The sequence below is a fragment of the Cervus canadensis genome, chromosome 18, assembly GCF_019320065.1.
Source record: "Cervus canadensis isolate Bull #8, Minnesota chromosome 18, ASM1932006v1, whole genome shotgun sequence".
Lineage (NCBI taxonomy): Eukaryota > Metazoa > Chordata > Mammalia > Artiodactyla > Cervidae > Cervus > Cervus canadensis.
Genome location: NC_057403.1, coordinates 7,361,374 through 7,377,843, shown reverse-complemented (window position 1 = coordinate 7,377,843; position 16,470 = coordinate 7,361,374).

Below are 16,470 nucleotides of genomic sequence, written 5' to 3'. Positions count from 1 at the left end.
TAGACGAGCGGTTGTTTCTAGCCAATGAAGAGCAAGATTGGGAGGTGGCTAAGCCAGCGTCTCTCCGAGTTCTTCTGCGCCTGCGTTGCTAGGAATGCATGACGTCATTGGCGGGGCTACTAGAACTATCTGCAGGTTTTGGTTTGCGAGGCAGTAGTTCCTCTTGCTGGCAAGCGGACTCCTGAACTTTTGTGGGAAAGGAGGAGAGAGTGGGTCTTTGATTTATGCCTTGTTTTGCTGAGGCCCCGAGAAGGGTGGCGACTTGCCTTATTCTGGGTAAAACCCAGCGCCCCTCAGGCGTGGATCTGATTCCTGAACGCCTGTCTCCCACCTCCCCTTTTTACTCTTCAGCAGTTTTGGAAAATTAACTGCTTGAGCACATCATGCTTTTTCATGCCAACAAGCCTTTGCCCAAACTGTACGTTCTATCTGGGAAGCAGTTCCTATTAAATCGTCAGATCTCTACGTATATCCTCTTCCCGTCCTCTCTTCAGTCTTGGCCAAGCCCCCAGAGCCTCATAGTCAGTCAATCTCTCTCCCTCCCTCCCTCTCTCTCAAAATTCGTATCCCTTAGCTGAATCTGCTAAAGACCCACTCCAGTTAGGAAACTGCTCCTTATAAAAGGGAGCGGGGGTTGAGCCGGGGAGACGTTGCATATTTCAGTCTTTTCCTCCTTATTCCCAGTTCAGTTCAGTCGCTCAGCCGTGTCCGACTCTTTGCGACCCCATGAACCGCAGCACGCCAGGCCTCCCTGTCCATCACCAACTGCTAGAGTCTACCTAAACCCATATCCGTTGAGTCGGTGATGCCATCCAACCATCTCATCCTCTGTTGTCCTCTTCTCCTCCCCTCAATCTTTGCCAGCATCAGGGTCTTTTCAAATGAGTCAACTCTTTGCATCAGGTGGCCAAAGTATTGGAGTTTCAGCTTCAACATCTTATTCCCAGGATCTTCCCCCAACCCCTACTCTGCCAACTCGTGGAGGCTATAAATCTCCTTAGCTACGGATGCACTCTATAAATATCTTATAATTTTGTCAGTTACACCTCAACAAAGCTCCCCCCCACCAGAGTCCCAAGTGTGCCATGCAGAGACAGCCTCTGCATGCAGCTCATAGATGCAGTCAGCAGCTTGATTCTGGTCAGACTCTTCACAGAAAAGACCCTGACCAAAGGTATTTCAGCCAGTGACCCAAACAGTTCTCTCAGCACAACAGCTTGTTTGCACAGTTCACATCCTAGAAGAGGGATGTCCAAGGCACACTAAACGCTGTGTGCCACCTGGACACGCTGGCAATCGTCAGGTGTCTGACCACGTCTGTTTTCTGTTTCTGCACAGCTGGCGCTAATACTGCAGAACCACAGCAGCCCAGGGAGCACCGTTAGATTTCAGCTTGCCTAAAGCATCCGTGTATGTCAGACCATGCATTTAGGGAGGGCTCAGAGGACTGAGCATTGGAAGTGCCAGCGGCTTTGGCAATAGTGTAGAGCTGAAAATTTCCCCCAAAGGGATAGATGCCACTTATTCCTATAAAGCCAGGATGCTGCTGGAGCCAGTCTGGGTTCATTCTCAAATAAGTGATTCCCGTAAGATGCAGGACTTTGGGGGCCCTTTGTACCTTGGTGGCAGTGGAGTCCAAGTTGATTCATCCCCAAATTTGGAATATCAAGCCCGAGAATCGCAAGGCTTCTACAGATCAGGCTTCAGTTTTGAGGTGCATTTATTGGCAACCTAATTACTGCTGTTTATAAGCAGTGCACCTGTTGGTAGTGTCAGAGTGGCCCTGAGTTCATAAAGCAGTGGGGACTTTTAAGTGGAGGCTGCATCCCTTTGCCAGAGGTATTAACTGACAAAATCATTAGGACATTGTCTCCCATGTCCCAGCAGTGTAGTGAGTTCTGGGCCTCCTTTGGCTAATGGGGAGTCCAAGAGACAATAGTTTTTCTTTTCACTGATGGAACGATTGAGCATGGTAATCTGCCCAAAGAATCCCATTAAACTTTCACTGGAAAATAGGACTTGAATTTGGTCAGCTTATATCAGCTACCCCAACTGGCAGAGATGTGATGACAAGTTAGACAAGGCTATGGAGGCTGGGGCCTCTAACTTGCCAACAAAGAGAATATAATTTATATAATGAAAACTTTGTACATCAGATGTTAGTGGCGTTTGACCAAAATCCTCACCACTTGCTGGAGGCAAGTAAAAAGGTAATATGTATCACTAACACTTGTCTACCTGCATCTCCCCTTACTGGAACAGTCACCTCTGTGGGATGTGGAAACACAAGCATATCACACAATTTCTGATATGTTCTGATGCAGGATGCTGAATTTTTCCAAAGGATCCTGTTATGGTCTGTTTGTGTGCGCTCAAAATTCATATTCAAAATTTAAAATTCCACTGAAACTCAACTCCCAAGGTTATGGTATTAAGAGATGGAGCTTTGGAAAGAGATTAGGTCATGAATGGGATTATAATGACCTTTCAAAAGAGGCCTGAACGAGCTCTCTTGCCCTCTTCTGCCTTGGAAAGATACAGCCAGAAGTCTGCAGCCCAGAAGAGGGCCCTCACCTGACCGTGCTGTCACCCGGATCTCAGACTTTCAGCCTTGTGAACTGAGAGAAATAAATTGATGTTTATGAACCACCCGCTGTCTGGAATTGCATTACAGCAGCCCAAACAGACTGAGATAGGCCCCAACTACCTCATCTATTTAGCTTCCCTCTGCTTTTGTGATAATACATGAAGGCTGTTTGTTGTGTTTGTTCAGTCACTACCCCATCCTCATTTCCAAAATTGTCAAGAAATGTAAAGGGTGTAAGATTTTATCCCATTTGCAAACCAAGTTACCTTGCCAGTTTCATGGATGCTGGCATGAGACGTGAGACGCCTAGACCTGAGACAGAAGCCATTATTATGTGTGGCACAACAGGCAGCAAGAGCTTCAAGTTCATACCTGGTCCCTTTTGTTCCCACAAGCCCCACAGGGGTTGTGCAAAGAAGTCCAGGGGCATGCCACACCCATAGCAGGGGTCTGTGTCACAGATGGAGAACATTATGCTTAAGAAATCCTAATCTTCCAGTGTGGATTGTAAGTACATCTATCAAACTCTTCTTCCAAGGAAGACATTTTGTTTATTATATTAGTTAGATAATGAATCTGCCCTTGTGCCCAAGACAGACACTACTGCCATATTCCAAGGAGGTTATAGAAAAATCCTTTCAAAGTAGTCCAGAACAGAAGCTGGTATACAACATGAAAAATAAAATGAGAGGGTCATGGAGAACTGTCTCCCAATAAGGTACACCTTTCCCTTCAACTTTTGGGAGTGACTGAGCAAAAAGATTCATTGAAGATTTCTGACACCAAAACTGACCTTGGTTGTGCCCTGCTGCTGTGCTAAGTCCCTTGAGTCGTGTCTGACTCTCTGACCCCATGGACTGTAGCCCACCAGGCTCCTCTGTCCATGGGATTCTCCAGGCGAGAATACTGGAGTGGGTTGTGATTCCCTCCTCCAGCGGATCAAACCTGCATCTCTCTTGTCTCCTCCATTAGCAGGTGGATTCTTTACCACTAGCACCACCTGTGTGGTGGTATTAAAAGGCCGGAGGAGGCAGAAAGAGACAGATTTAACAGGAGACTTCATGGGTGAGGTGGTATTAACCTGGATGAGCAGTGAGAGGTGAGAACAGATGAAAAGAAAGAATAATGTCACATATCTGAATAAATTGAAATTTGTTCACTTATCAGAAAAGTATATAATTCAGTATTCACACATGCAACAAGTCAATTCTGGATGGATTACTAATCTAAATATTAAAGCTAAATACAAATTTAAAAATAAAACAAAGGCAAACATTTCTAGTCTTAGAATGGGGAAAATTTTATTAAGCAGATTAATAAATGTTATTGAGAAGTAAATATTTTTACATTAAAATTAACACTTCCTCCTCATTCGCACACACACACTCACACACACACACACACACACACACACACACACACAGGAAGACAGAGACAGCATGAGATAAAGGAAACCAAGAATGACATCATGTCCAGCAGGTATATAGAACTACTATAAATCAATAAGAAAAAGGCAATACAATAGAAAAAATGGATACAATAAATTAACACATACTTCAGAAAGAGGTTTCCCAATAAAGATAAATAAATATGTGAAAACATTCTTCACTTTTGTAATAAAATAAAATCACCACTTGAAACCATCACACACCAATTAGAAGTCCAAAATGAAAAAAAAATAAACAGAAAGTGTTGACAAGGATGTTGGTAAGCCAAGAAGAGTATCTCCTACACTGCTGTGACTGTGGAAATTGGTCCAAACATTTTCCAGACCTCTTTGGCACTGCCCCTAAAAGGTAAAGATGCAGGGGCTTCCCTCGTGGTCTGGTGTTTAGGACTTAGCCTTACAATGCAGGGAGTACATGTTCGGTCCCTGGTCGGGGAGTTAAGATGCCTCATGGCCAAAAAACCAAAACATAAAACAGGAGCGATATTATAAGGAATTCAATAAAGACTTTAAAAATGGTTCACATCAAAAACAACCTTTAAAAATGATAAAAATGTAAATCTGTCACCCAACAACTCCGTTATTAAATATACAGCCAACAGAAACTAGCATGTGTCTCATCAAAACTTGTTCTCGATTTACATACCAAGCACTACTCCTAATAGTCCCAAACTGAAAACAATCCATATGCCAACCAACAGTGGAATGATTAAAGTAATTATTTTCTATTCACATGATAGAACCCTACACAGCAATGCAAATGAATGATCAATGACAACACCCAGCAATAAATTCACAAAGAACATGAGAAATGACAAAAGTCAAATACAAGAATAGTTTATTTACTTTATATAAAATTCAAACTGACTAAAGTGATTTATGTTGCTGGATGTCAGGGCAGTGGTTATCCTGAGGAGCAATGAATGAGAAGGAACAGTTCGGGGGTTCTGGGGGCCTGGCAATATTCCATTTACTGATCTAGGTACAGACCACAGAAATGTGTTCATTCTGTGAATTTCTGTTGAGCTCTGATTGTATAAACTGCATGTTAATACAGTTAATATTTTAAAATACATATCACCAATCAACAAGTTGGGATATGTCATGAGAAGGACCATCATCAAAGACCACTCCTGGGTACATATCTGAAGAAAATGAAAACACTAATTCAAAACAATATGTGCATCTCAATGTTCATAGCAGCATTATTTACAATAACCAGATATGAAAGCAAATTGCATTACCAACAGATGAATGGATAAAGAATATGTGATACATATAGATGGAATATATCTATACCACACAAAATGGAATGCTAGTTAGCAATAAAAAATAATGAAATCCTGCCACTTGCAACAATACAGATGGATTTAGAGGGTATTATGCTTTAGTAAATATGTCAGAGAAAGACAAACACTGTATGATACATTTATTTGTGGAATCTAAAGTATTGAACAAACTACTGAATATAACAAAAAGAACAGACTTAAAGATATAGAAAACAAGGCTACCAAAGGGAAGCAGAGAGTAGGGGGATAAGAGCTGCAAATGACTTGTATGAAATAAATAAAGTACAGGGAAATATTGTACAGCACAGGATATACAACTAATCTTTTATAATAAGTGGAGTATAAACTTTAAATATTGTGAATCACTATTGTAGATCTGAAACTTACATAATATTGTAAACAAAATATACCTCAATCTTTAAAAATTAAATTTTAAAAATAAAAAGCAGAAACAAAGGTAAATAATTAAATAAGCAAGTAAATAAATAAAGGTTTCTTTGGAGCATTCTAGAAAAAAAAAAGATGGGATACAGAAAACATTACTGTTGCAACGTCCTCATATTACAAAGGTGGTGTTTAACAGTATTAGATACAACGACACTGTGATTACCTTTGGAAAATATGCTGTAATTTCTGGGTAAAAGCTAATGAATACGTAGGATACAACTTTTCAAAGAAAATATATAAATTATATTATAGAATTATATTTAGAAATTAATAGAAAAGAAGCTAACATAGATAAAATAAGAAAATACTCTAACAGCAAACATATCAATTATTACATTAAATTTATATAGACCAATTTCTTAATTGAAAATTTTTTACCTTATTCATGAATGAGTTTACAGGAGATATGGCCACATAATAGAATTAAAGTAGGAAAATGAAAAAAAAATTCATGGAGTTTTAAGAAGCAGCTAACATGGCAACATACTCCTTAGATAACATACACTTTGAGTTTTGTTATTGTAATTAGTGGTATTTTCAATTTTTCTTACTGTACAACTTTCCAACATACTGACTGATGGATAACAAACATGACAGACTTTATGCATATATACACACATATCACACACAGACATATATACACATATATAGGTTTTTCTTTCATTTTTTTCTTCTTCCGTTGTAATCCAGTTTTTGGTAAATATTTAAGTGTCTCATGTGAGAAAGAAATAGTGGTTTCTATTTGGATACAAGGTTCAATCTACATATCAATTGGTTGAAAATAATTTTTTTGTTTTTCAAACCATTGAATTATCAATACTTTCACTGGTTTCAGAACATCAATACAGAGAAAACCACATCAAAATCTCTCCTAAATTTGAGGCAATATCCACATTGCTCACTGAAAATCTGGGAGCTCCAGGGAATTCCTTGGCAGTCCTGTGATTGGGACTCTGAGCATCCACTGAAGGCGGCCCAGGTTCCATCCCTGGTCAGGGAACTAAGATCCTAGAAACTGAGCAGCTCGACGAGAAAAAAAAAATCAAGGAACCCCAAATTCCAAACTCTGTATACACAAAATGGATCTTTGTGTGTCTTTCATGTCTTTTCGTTTCAAATGGATCTTCATGTGATGCTCTGAATGACTATGCTAAAGTCCTTGACTGTGTGGATTACAACAACCTGTGGAAAATTCTTAAAGAGATGGGAATACCAGACCACCTTACCTGTCTCCTAAGAAATCTGTATGCAGGTCAAGAAGCAACAGTTAGAAGCAGACATGGACTGGTTCAAAATTGGGAAGGGAGTGCATCAAAGCTGTGTATTATCACCCTGCTTATTTAACTTATATGCAGAGTACATCATATGAAATGCTGGGCTGAATTAATCACAAGCTGGAATCAAGATTTCCAGGAGAAAATATCAACAACCTCAGATATACCACTCTAACGGCAGAAAGTGAAGAGGAACAAAAGAGACTCTTGATGAGGATGAAAGAGGAGAGTGAAAAAGCTGGCTTAAAACTCAACATTCAGAAAAATGAAGATCATGGCATCTGGCCCCATCACTTCATGGCAAATAGATGGGAAGACAATGAAAACAGTAACAGATTTTTATTTTCTTGGGCTCCAAAAATCACTGAGGACAGTGACTGCAGCCATGAAATTAAAAGACACTTGCCCCTTGGAAGAAAAGTTATGACCAACCTAGATAGCATATTCTAAAGCAGAGACATCACTTTGCCAACAAAGGTCCATACAGTCAAAGTTACAGTTTTTCCAGTAGTCATGTACAATGTGAGAGCTGGGCCATAAAGAAGGCTGAACATAGAAAAATTGATACTTTCAAATTGTGATGCTGGAGAAAACTCTTGTGAGTGAATCCCTTGGAAAGCAAGGAGATCGAACCAGTCAATCTTTAAGGAAATCAACCCTGAATATTCAGTGGAATGACTGATGTTGAAGCTGAAGCTCCAATACTTTGGCCACCTGATGCAGATAGCCAATTCATTGGAAAAGACCCTGATGCTGGAAAAGATTGTGGTAAGGAGGAGAAGAGGATGACAGAAAATGAAATGGTTGGATGGCATCATCAATTCAATGGATATGAGTTTGAACAAACTCCAGGAAATAGGGAAGGATAGGGAAGCCTGGAGTGCTGCAGTCCACAGGGTCGCAAGGAGTCAGACATGACTTAGTGACTGAGCAACAACAGTAGAAATAAATTTCATCACTTTAGGGACATGAACAATACCTCCAAATGTCTTTCTTGACAACTTGCCCAAGTCATCGTCACAAAAGACAGAAATGTGCCTCTGCAAACCCCAATTTCATGCAATTCACATCTTATTCAGTTTTCACATCACCAGATATTGTTTCAAACTATGGTAAAATGTCATTTTATGCACTCATTTGCCCAACTCCAGTTCAATTTGGACATTTCTAACTGAAAATGTTTAAACATGCACATCTCCCTATATAGCATCACATTTCAAGTACATAACTGGCATCTCTCTAGGGACACAATGGACAAACCTCATGAATGGTTCCAAAAAGCTTTACTCAAGCACTGAATTTCCCCTCCAGCACTGTTATCTTCAGTTTCAGTCATGGCCTGCCACATTCTCTTCCATTTCCACAGACCTTTTCTTAATATTCCAGGTCAACTTCATTTTTCAGAAATATACTGTGACACACTCATACAATTACACACTCATACAATTACACACTCACACAATTCTCCATAGTATCCAGATTGTTTAGGACCTGTTGTTTATTAGTGCATAAATTCTGAACTCCTCCAATGCAAGCACTAGTGAAACTTCCATAAGTACTTATATATCTTTAATTACAATTACCATTATAACTGCGTTTACTTGGAGAAGATGCTCACCGTGTTTTGCTGACATACTATTTCTGCTCAACCACTCATAATCTCAGTTAGGACTCTGGGGGAAGTGACTATGAAATGAACATAGTCCAAATACATCCATTTTACATTTTTCTCACAGGATTACAGGATGTTTTATTACTTATCCTTGCAAAACAGATCCTGAATATTCTGGAGCATGAGCAGAGCTGAGAGTTGCAAAATATGCAATGATTATTGCAGAGGCTTTCACAAACAAAAAAAAAATACTGGTTTTTTTTTTTTAAGCCATGGTAATATTACTGATGAAGGAAAAGTTGTTGAAATAGATAAAGGTGCTCACCAGGAGGATGGTTTTGGTGGCTCTGGACTCAGGGGAGGATATGGAGGAGACATTGATCCTATGACTGTTTTGGACCCACAGTGCAAATATATACCATTTACATCTTTCTCATAAGGGTAAGGGAGTTTGTATCCCTTTTCCCAGCAAAGCAGAGCCTGGATATTCTGGAGTCACGACTCATGAGCAGAAAGGGGCTGATAGTTGGAAAACATGCGGTGATTATGGCAGAGATGTTCATAATGAACAAACCAGGATCTTTCAAAACACTCAAAACAATATAACAGATGGAGGAAAGGGTGTTAAAACAGACAAAGGTGCTCACCACAAGAAGGACAGTTTTGGTGGCTCTGGACTCAGGAGAGGATATGGAGGAGACATTGATCCTGTGAAAGTTTTGGACCCTCTGCTTGTGCCTGTACAGGATAAAAACCGTGGAGCCACTGGCCAAGATCATGACCACAAAACATAAGACATCAGGGAATGATATCAACACTGCATATAATAAGTCTCCGGTTTGGTCATGACGAACAGAAGAACAGTGTCCAAAACGTTTTCTGTTTGTGAAGTTTTTGTTGCTCAAATTTCCAGTCATATACATAGGATACACAACATTTACCAGCATGTTCATGATCCAGCACAGGATAATGGAAGGGAAAACCAGCTGCTGAGCTTTCACTTTAAGCTCTGCCCACCTGAAGGTCTGGGGACTGATGGTGATGGCCTGGAAGACACTCAGGAGGAAAGTGGTGCCAATGGACACCCCCCTGCTCACTCCACGAACATATGGGAAAAACCTGCATGTAAAGTCACTGTCAGTGTGGTACCACCCATAATTTGTCATTGTATTGTGGTATCCATTAGAGAACAGAACCAAAATGTTGGCGACAATCAGGTTCTTGACAATCAAATCTATGGTCCTCAGCCTGCATCCAGTGCAATAAAGGAAGAGATAATGGTAAAGAAGAGAGACATTCCCCAGGATTCCAAACAGAGTCTGTGATAAGAAGACCGTTCTTATTGCCAAGTCACCAGCAGCCATGCTGGCAGATCTCGGTGACTGATGGGTGTCTTCTGAGCTAGAGGGTCCTGAATGGGAACATGAGGTGTGGAACACAGGTACCATGTAAACTGAAAGGCGACATTCTGTGCTTACAAATACTTCCTGTGGTTTAGTCGCTAAGTCATGTCTGACTCTTGAGACCCCATGGACTGAAGCCTGCCGGGTTCTTCTGTCCATGGGATTCTCCTGGCAAGAATACTGGAGTGGGTTGCCATTTCCTTCTCCAGGGGATCTTCCCGACCCAGGAATTGAACCCGGGTCTCCTGCATTGCAGGCAGATTCTTTACCGACTGAGCTACGAAGGGAGCCCCTACAAATACTTCTACTGAGAAATAATTACTTAAAATTTTCCTGTCAGGTCAAGGCTTCCAAGGGTTGAATGTATAATCATTAAAAAACACTTGAAATGTATGAATCACTGCAATGAAAGACACACATGCGTTAATGTCTTTGTTCTTCGCAAATTCATGAGGCAGACACTATTATCTTCCTTATAAAAATGAGGCAAACGTCTGCACAGAGAAATGAAGTATTTGGTTTAAATTCACTCACTGTTTGGGGACAGATGGTTAGTGGGGATTTGACCCTGACTCGGCTAATAACAACAATGGTGCATTTAATCCAGAACATACTCAAATACCAGTCACCTGTGTCCTTCAAATAAAGCACATCTAAATTTAGTTTGGTTTTTCACCTTGTCATTTCAATTTAGGTGGCTGGTATTTTATTTAAAAATTTAGGTACTAACAAATTTCCACTTACACAAATACAAATCTCCACTTACACAATTAAAAAATTTGAATAAAGAGATCTTAATTATATGTAGATGCCCTTAGGACTTCCCAGGCTGTCCAGTGGTTAGGACTCCCTGCTTTCATGGCCCAGGATGAGGTTGATCCCTGGTTAGGGAACTAAGATCCCACATGCCACTAGGAGCAGCCAAAAGAAAAAATTTTTTAATGTAAATACACTGCCTGCAATATAAACTGCAGGCACCTGTACCATGATACTGAATATACACAAGAACAGCTCAATATTAGGATGGAAACAGAAAGACTCATTTACTCTCATTCCAGGACAAAAGCACAATGGCCAGGTCTCAGGACGTATGGGACAGGAAACACTGCTGCCTGATTAATAGTGCATTGTAGAAACAAAATTAGTACTAATTTCACATCATCTACCTATTTTTTAATACCTGAGTCAAATACAAGTATTACCAGTAAAGCAAGATTTGCAAGATATGAAAATATAAGGCACATGTAAATGGAATGTTAAGGTGAGTAACTTGTGTACTGCACAAAGCACATACTTTGTTGGATCAGTATTACAATATCTGAAAGTGGCAGAAATAATAACAGATTAAACTGGAGCCTAAAAATAATATCTGAAATGTATAAAGTTCTATTTTTCTTAAATGCTGCTTCCCTAACTTTAATTGGGAAGAGTCTCTCCATAATCAATAGAGTCACAATAATTAAATCTTCTCAGCACTTCACACACCCAGTTACAGGAAACATTTCTACTCCAGCAATGGCTGCCAGACACACTGTTACAGCACTGGGTCAGATGATTCCTCCAGACTCATCACACTCTTTGTTATAGACTGGACTTTTATGTGCTCACCTCTGAACCCTGAAGTTTATGTCCGTGATTCCTGGAAAGTAGACTGAACATCATATTAACTTGGGAAATACAGTCCTTAAGTACATAAAATATCACACTGGCATTAAACCACAACAATCTCTGACAGTGAGACATACATACATCACATTAGGGGCATCAGGGATTGGTGAAAGTTCTACGACCCCATCTCCCTTTTCTGTCTCAGTTCAGACTCAGGATTTACCCCACCCTCCTGCAGGGCTTTGGTGCTGGACCAGCTTTACACAAGGGAGAATCCCTTCGCCCAATATGTTCACTTACCAGATTGCTGATACAAATCTATCCCTTGCAGATTCTACTTCTCAAGTGACTACAGAGAAAACCATTGACTTTTTCCTGCTACCTGGATGGTGGGCTCAGTGTGAAGGTGAAAGCAATCAGTAAGTGTGCAGGAGGGGTAGCTGGACCCTGAGATATGAATTTGTGAACCTGTGACCTCACCTCCCCTCAGAACTGCAATTTTCATGTCACCTGTAGCAGCGCTGGCAGGAACAGGCTTGGGAGCTCGGATTGTTTTTGATGATACTTTGCAAGTTCCTAATTGCCAATGATAATTATAAGTTTCCAGTTAATATGTCTTAAGAGACTATCAGAGTGTTTGTGACAGATGCTTACTTTTTCATGATCCCTGGAGGCAGACTGGGCTCACATGCAGGGAGCAGAAAGAAATTAGTATTGACATGTAAGGGACTGGCTGCACGTATATATCTCAAAGGAGGTTCTGCCTCACTGAGAAATGCTACCCAGGAAACCTCTTTCCTAATTTCATACACTGAGCTGGACCATCAATTAAAGAAACGGAATTTCTCCAAACATCTGGGGTTTTCAAAACAGATACAAGTAACAAGAAGGACATGATTTCAACAATCTACATTAGACATCGTGGTACTCATATATGCAACTCAATATCAATGAATATGTAAATTGTTAGGAAAAGAAACTTTACTGATATGGACCTTCAGTAGTTTTAGAAGCAGAAGTATATATTATCCATAGAAGAAAGAGAGAAGACTCTAAAAGAGACCCACGCAAATAAAAAAACCAGGATCAGATGGCTTAAGAGGGAGACTCTACTATTCTTGTAACAGTCAGATAAGCCAGTGCTACTGATTAATTCAAGACTACGGTGAGGTCAACAGAGTACTCTACACAGTTTTGTGGAAATTTTTCATTAAGGAATTATGATTGCATTTTTAATTAAGAAACATTTTCAATGGGTCAAGAAAAATGTTTATATATTATGAATTGAATTTAATTTTACAGGTTTCCCTTACAAATTAACTCTTTATTGGTTCATTGTGCATTCACTCCTAGTTGTCAAGTCTGTTAGAGCCACAACCCATCCTACACACACACAAACACCCAAGCTCATTTACACACACATGCAGGGGCATTCACACTCAAATATATACTTGCACACATTCACATACTTGTACACATACACAATCACTTATGTCCTCATACAATTTCAACTGCACACTCACAACCATGAATGCACACACTGAACACATGAAAATTCCCTCTTGAATATACAAATACTCATTAATATAAACACACACACAAACTCACAATTACACTGATTCATGAAAGTACAGTCACTATGCATGTACATCAATGACATGATCGAACAGAGTAGAATAGCTGTATCTCTAAACTTCTGGATGCCTCCAAATAGGAGCCTTCCTACACTTCCCAGTCCTTCCAACCCTGCAACAGTCACAAAGACAATATTTCCCATAATGCACAGCACCTAAAATATGTGGCGAATATTGCTACCTGGTGTTCATACACACTCTAGAACTTGGAGTGTTTCGGCAAGTCACAGTGTGTGGGTGTGTGATAGAGTGGACAGGAGCCATAAGGATAAGATGGTGGTGGAGTGAACCTGGGGGCCTGGGGTTATAGAGAGGGCAGAAAGAGAAAAGCCAGAGGGATTTTGTATGCATGCCTGATAAGTCACTTCAGTTGTGTCCAACTCCTTGTGACCCCGTGACTATAGCCCACCAGGCCCCTCTGTCCGTGGGATTTTTCCTGGCAAGAATACTGGAGTGGGTTGCCATTTCCTCCTCCAAGGGATCTTCCCAAAGCACAGATCAAAGCAGTATTTCATGTGTTCCCTGCATTGCAGGTGGATTCTTTACCGCTGAGCCACAGCTACCAATGAAAACCCACGAATGAACAGTTCCATGAGACCTACTTTAACATCCCACAAAGTGTGTGATCACTGTGATTCAACACTCTAAAGGTATAAACAGGGATTGTTTTGATAAAGATGACTCACTGATATTCTCCGTTGAATAAATTGTTGTGTTTGGCGGAAGATGGTAAAGCTATTTCTACTGACATAAAAATATCTTCTTCATAAACAACCTGATTGAGGTAAGCAACTTGAGAAAAATTAACAAGTCTGACAATATTTATGTAAACATTGAAGCAAAACAACATATTACAAAATTCATTTTTATACCAATTATGATATAATATCAGGTATACTTTTTTAAAGCCACATTTTAAAAAGAATAGATGAAAAACAAAAAAATGTTACACTTGAATATTAAAATGGCATCAGCTGTAGAAGAATAAATGAGAATTTTACTTCATTTATTTTTCCTTTATTATTCTCTTTCTATTGTCTCTGTAACAAACTTCCATGAAATATAGCACCTGAAACAACACTCATTCATTTTTTGATAGGTCAGTCAAGTCAGGGCCAAAATCAAGAAGTCTGCTCACCTGGGCTCTTAACTGGAGCCTCTGGGGGAGAATTACTTGCAGGCTGGTTCATGTCTTTGCAAGAATTCTTCACAATCTCTTCTACATGGCTCCCTCTATTGGAAAGCCAGTGTTAGCACACTGACACTGCCCACCCCACCCCACCCCCCACCAACCCTCTGTTTTCAATCTCTTCTACTTCATTTGCTTCTAACCACCCTTTCTGTTCTTTAGGGTCATGTAACTACAAACAGCCTACCCAGATAATGCAGGAGAATCTCCCTATTTTACAGTCAGAGGACCTGTAAACTTAGGTGCATCTGCAAAGCCCCTTATGCCTGCAATGTGACATGAACCACCAAAGGATAATGTCAGGGGATAGAGATCTGCCTACCTCACTACGACAATGGTGGACTGTTTTCAGTGAAAAACATATTTGTGGTCATATCCAAAAAACTATTGCTATATCAAGTGGCTACTTTTTGGAATGGTTTCACACAAAAAACAAACATCACTGACAATTTCTCAAAACTGTTTAGTTACAGTTTATTTCTTATATAAAGAATGTATTAAATTTTAAAAATACGAAAATAAGGGGAATTTCATCAAATCAGTTTGGGGTATAAAAGCTCTTGAAGACATAAAATGGGGAAGGGGTCAGGTCTCCTGTTGCCAACACTGAGGCCCAGGACCAGTAAAGAGTTGCTCCTGCCAGCTTTCATACTAGTCACCATCCATGCCCAAAATTTCCATGGAGGGGTAAAGTCCTGATGCTGTGGTATTCTCTCAATTTCTACCAGTGGACCTACTATATATTAAAACATTATTAAGAGGATTTTTTTTTTTGGCCATGCCATGTGGCTTGTAGGATCTTGGTTCCCCAACCGGGGATCAGCCCATGCCCCTGGTAGCAGAAGAGTGGAGTCCTAATCACTGGGCCACCAGGGAAGTCGCAGGAGTATTTGGCATGAGCAGGATTTTTGTTTCATGAGTCAAGCATAAAAAAATGACACATGAATGACTTCTGACTCCACTGTAAATGGGGGTATTAATAATAGAGAACGAATTAGTGATCCCCAATCTGCCCTGGTACCTCCATCCCCTTTATAATCCAAATTGTCTCCCCCTCCCCCTCCATCTCCCAAAGACCTTTACTGCATGACTCCTTAGCTCCTTATCCATCTCTAGCACCTGTCCCATCACCCTCAAAGCCCATGATCTACATTTTCCCATTCAACCTCCTCCTGACCCTTTTATTTCCACACCCCACCTCACTCTACCCCTCCTTGGAATCCTCTCTGTCTGACAACTATATACCCTTAACCAGTCCCTGCACTGCAGCTGGCTAATCCTTGCCTTCCATGGCCTCCCTGTTCCTCATGGATCTTTATTTTCCCCTATTTTTCTTTATTTTCTGTGAGTCAGATTTGTGGGGCTTTCTCATAAAGAATCAAGCTTTATGTGGAGACAATCTATTTTTCCAAAATCATCATATTCATGGCAGCTTTCCATATGCTCAATTTATTTTGCTTCTCTTGGTGCCACAGTACCTGATAAGCAAATTCACAGACATCATTTAGAAAAAGAACAAGGAAATCATACACTATGACCATGTAGGAAAGGGTTTATCCAGCAGATGTAGGCTGATCAAACTCTGCAAATTTTAAAGAAAGACTTGTCTTCAGCATTGCTTCACTCTTGGGAAATAACCTCTGAACCCTGGACTATTCTCCTGATAAGAGTGTTTTTGATATACTTGAGTCATTGGGCCATACAAGACCAGCGGGACCAGAGAAGTTAATCCTAACAATGCCATTTATGACGAAGAGCTATTTCTGCTCTGGAGGGCTGGGGTCTGAGTAGCTGACGTCAGTCACATGGGGCCTCAGAGCTACCTACATGAATCCCAGGAAAACCCTGCACTAAGGCTCAGGTGAACTTCCTACATTGGCAATTCTTCATGTATACTTGTCACATGTTCAGAGCAAACTCACATCATCTTCGTGTCACTTCCCTGGGAAAGACATGTGGAAACTTAAGACTGGTATCTTG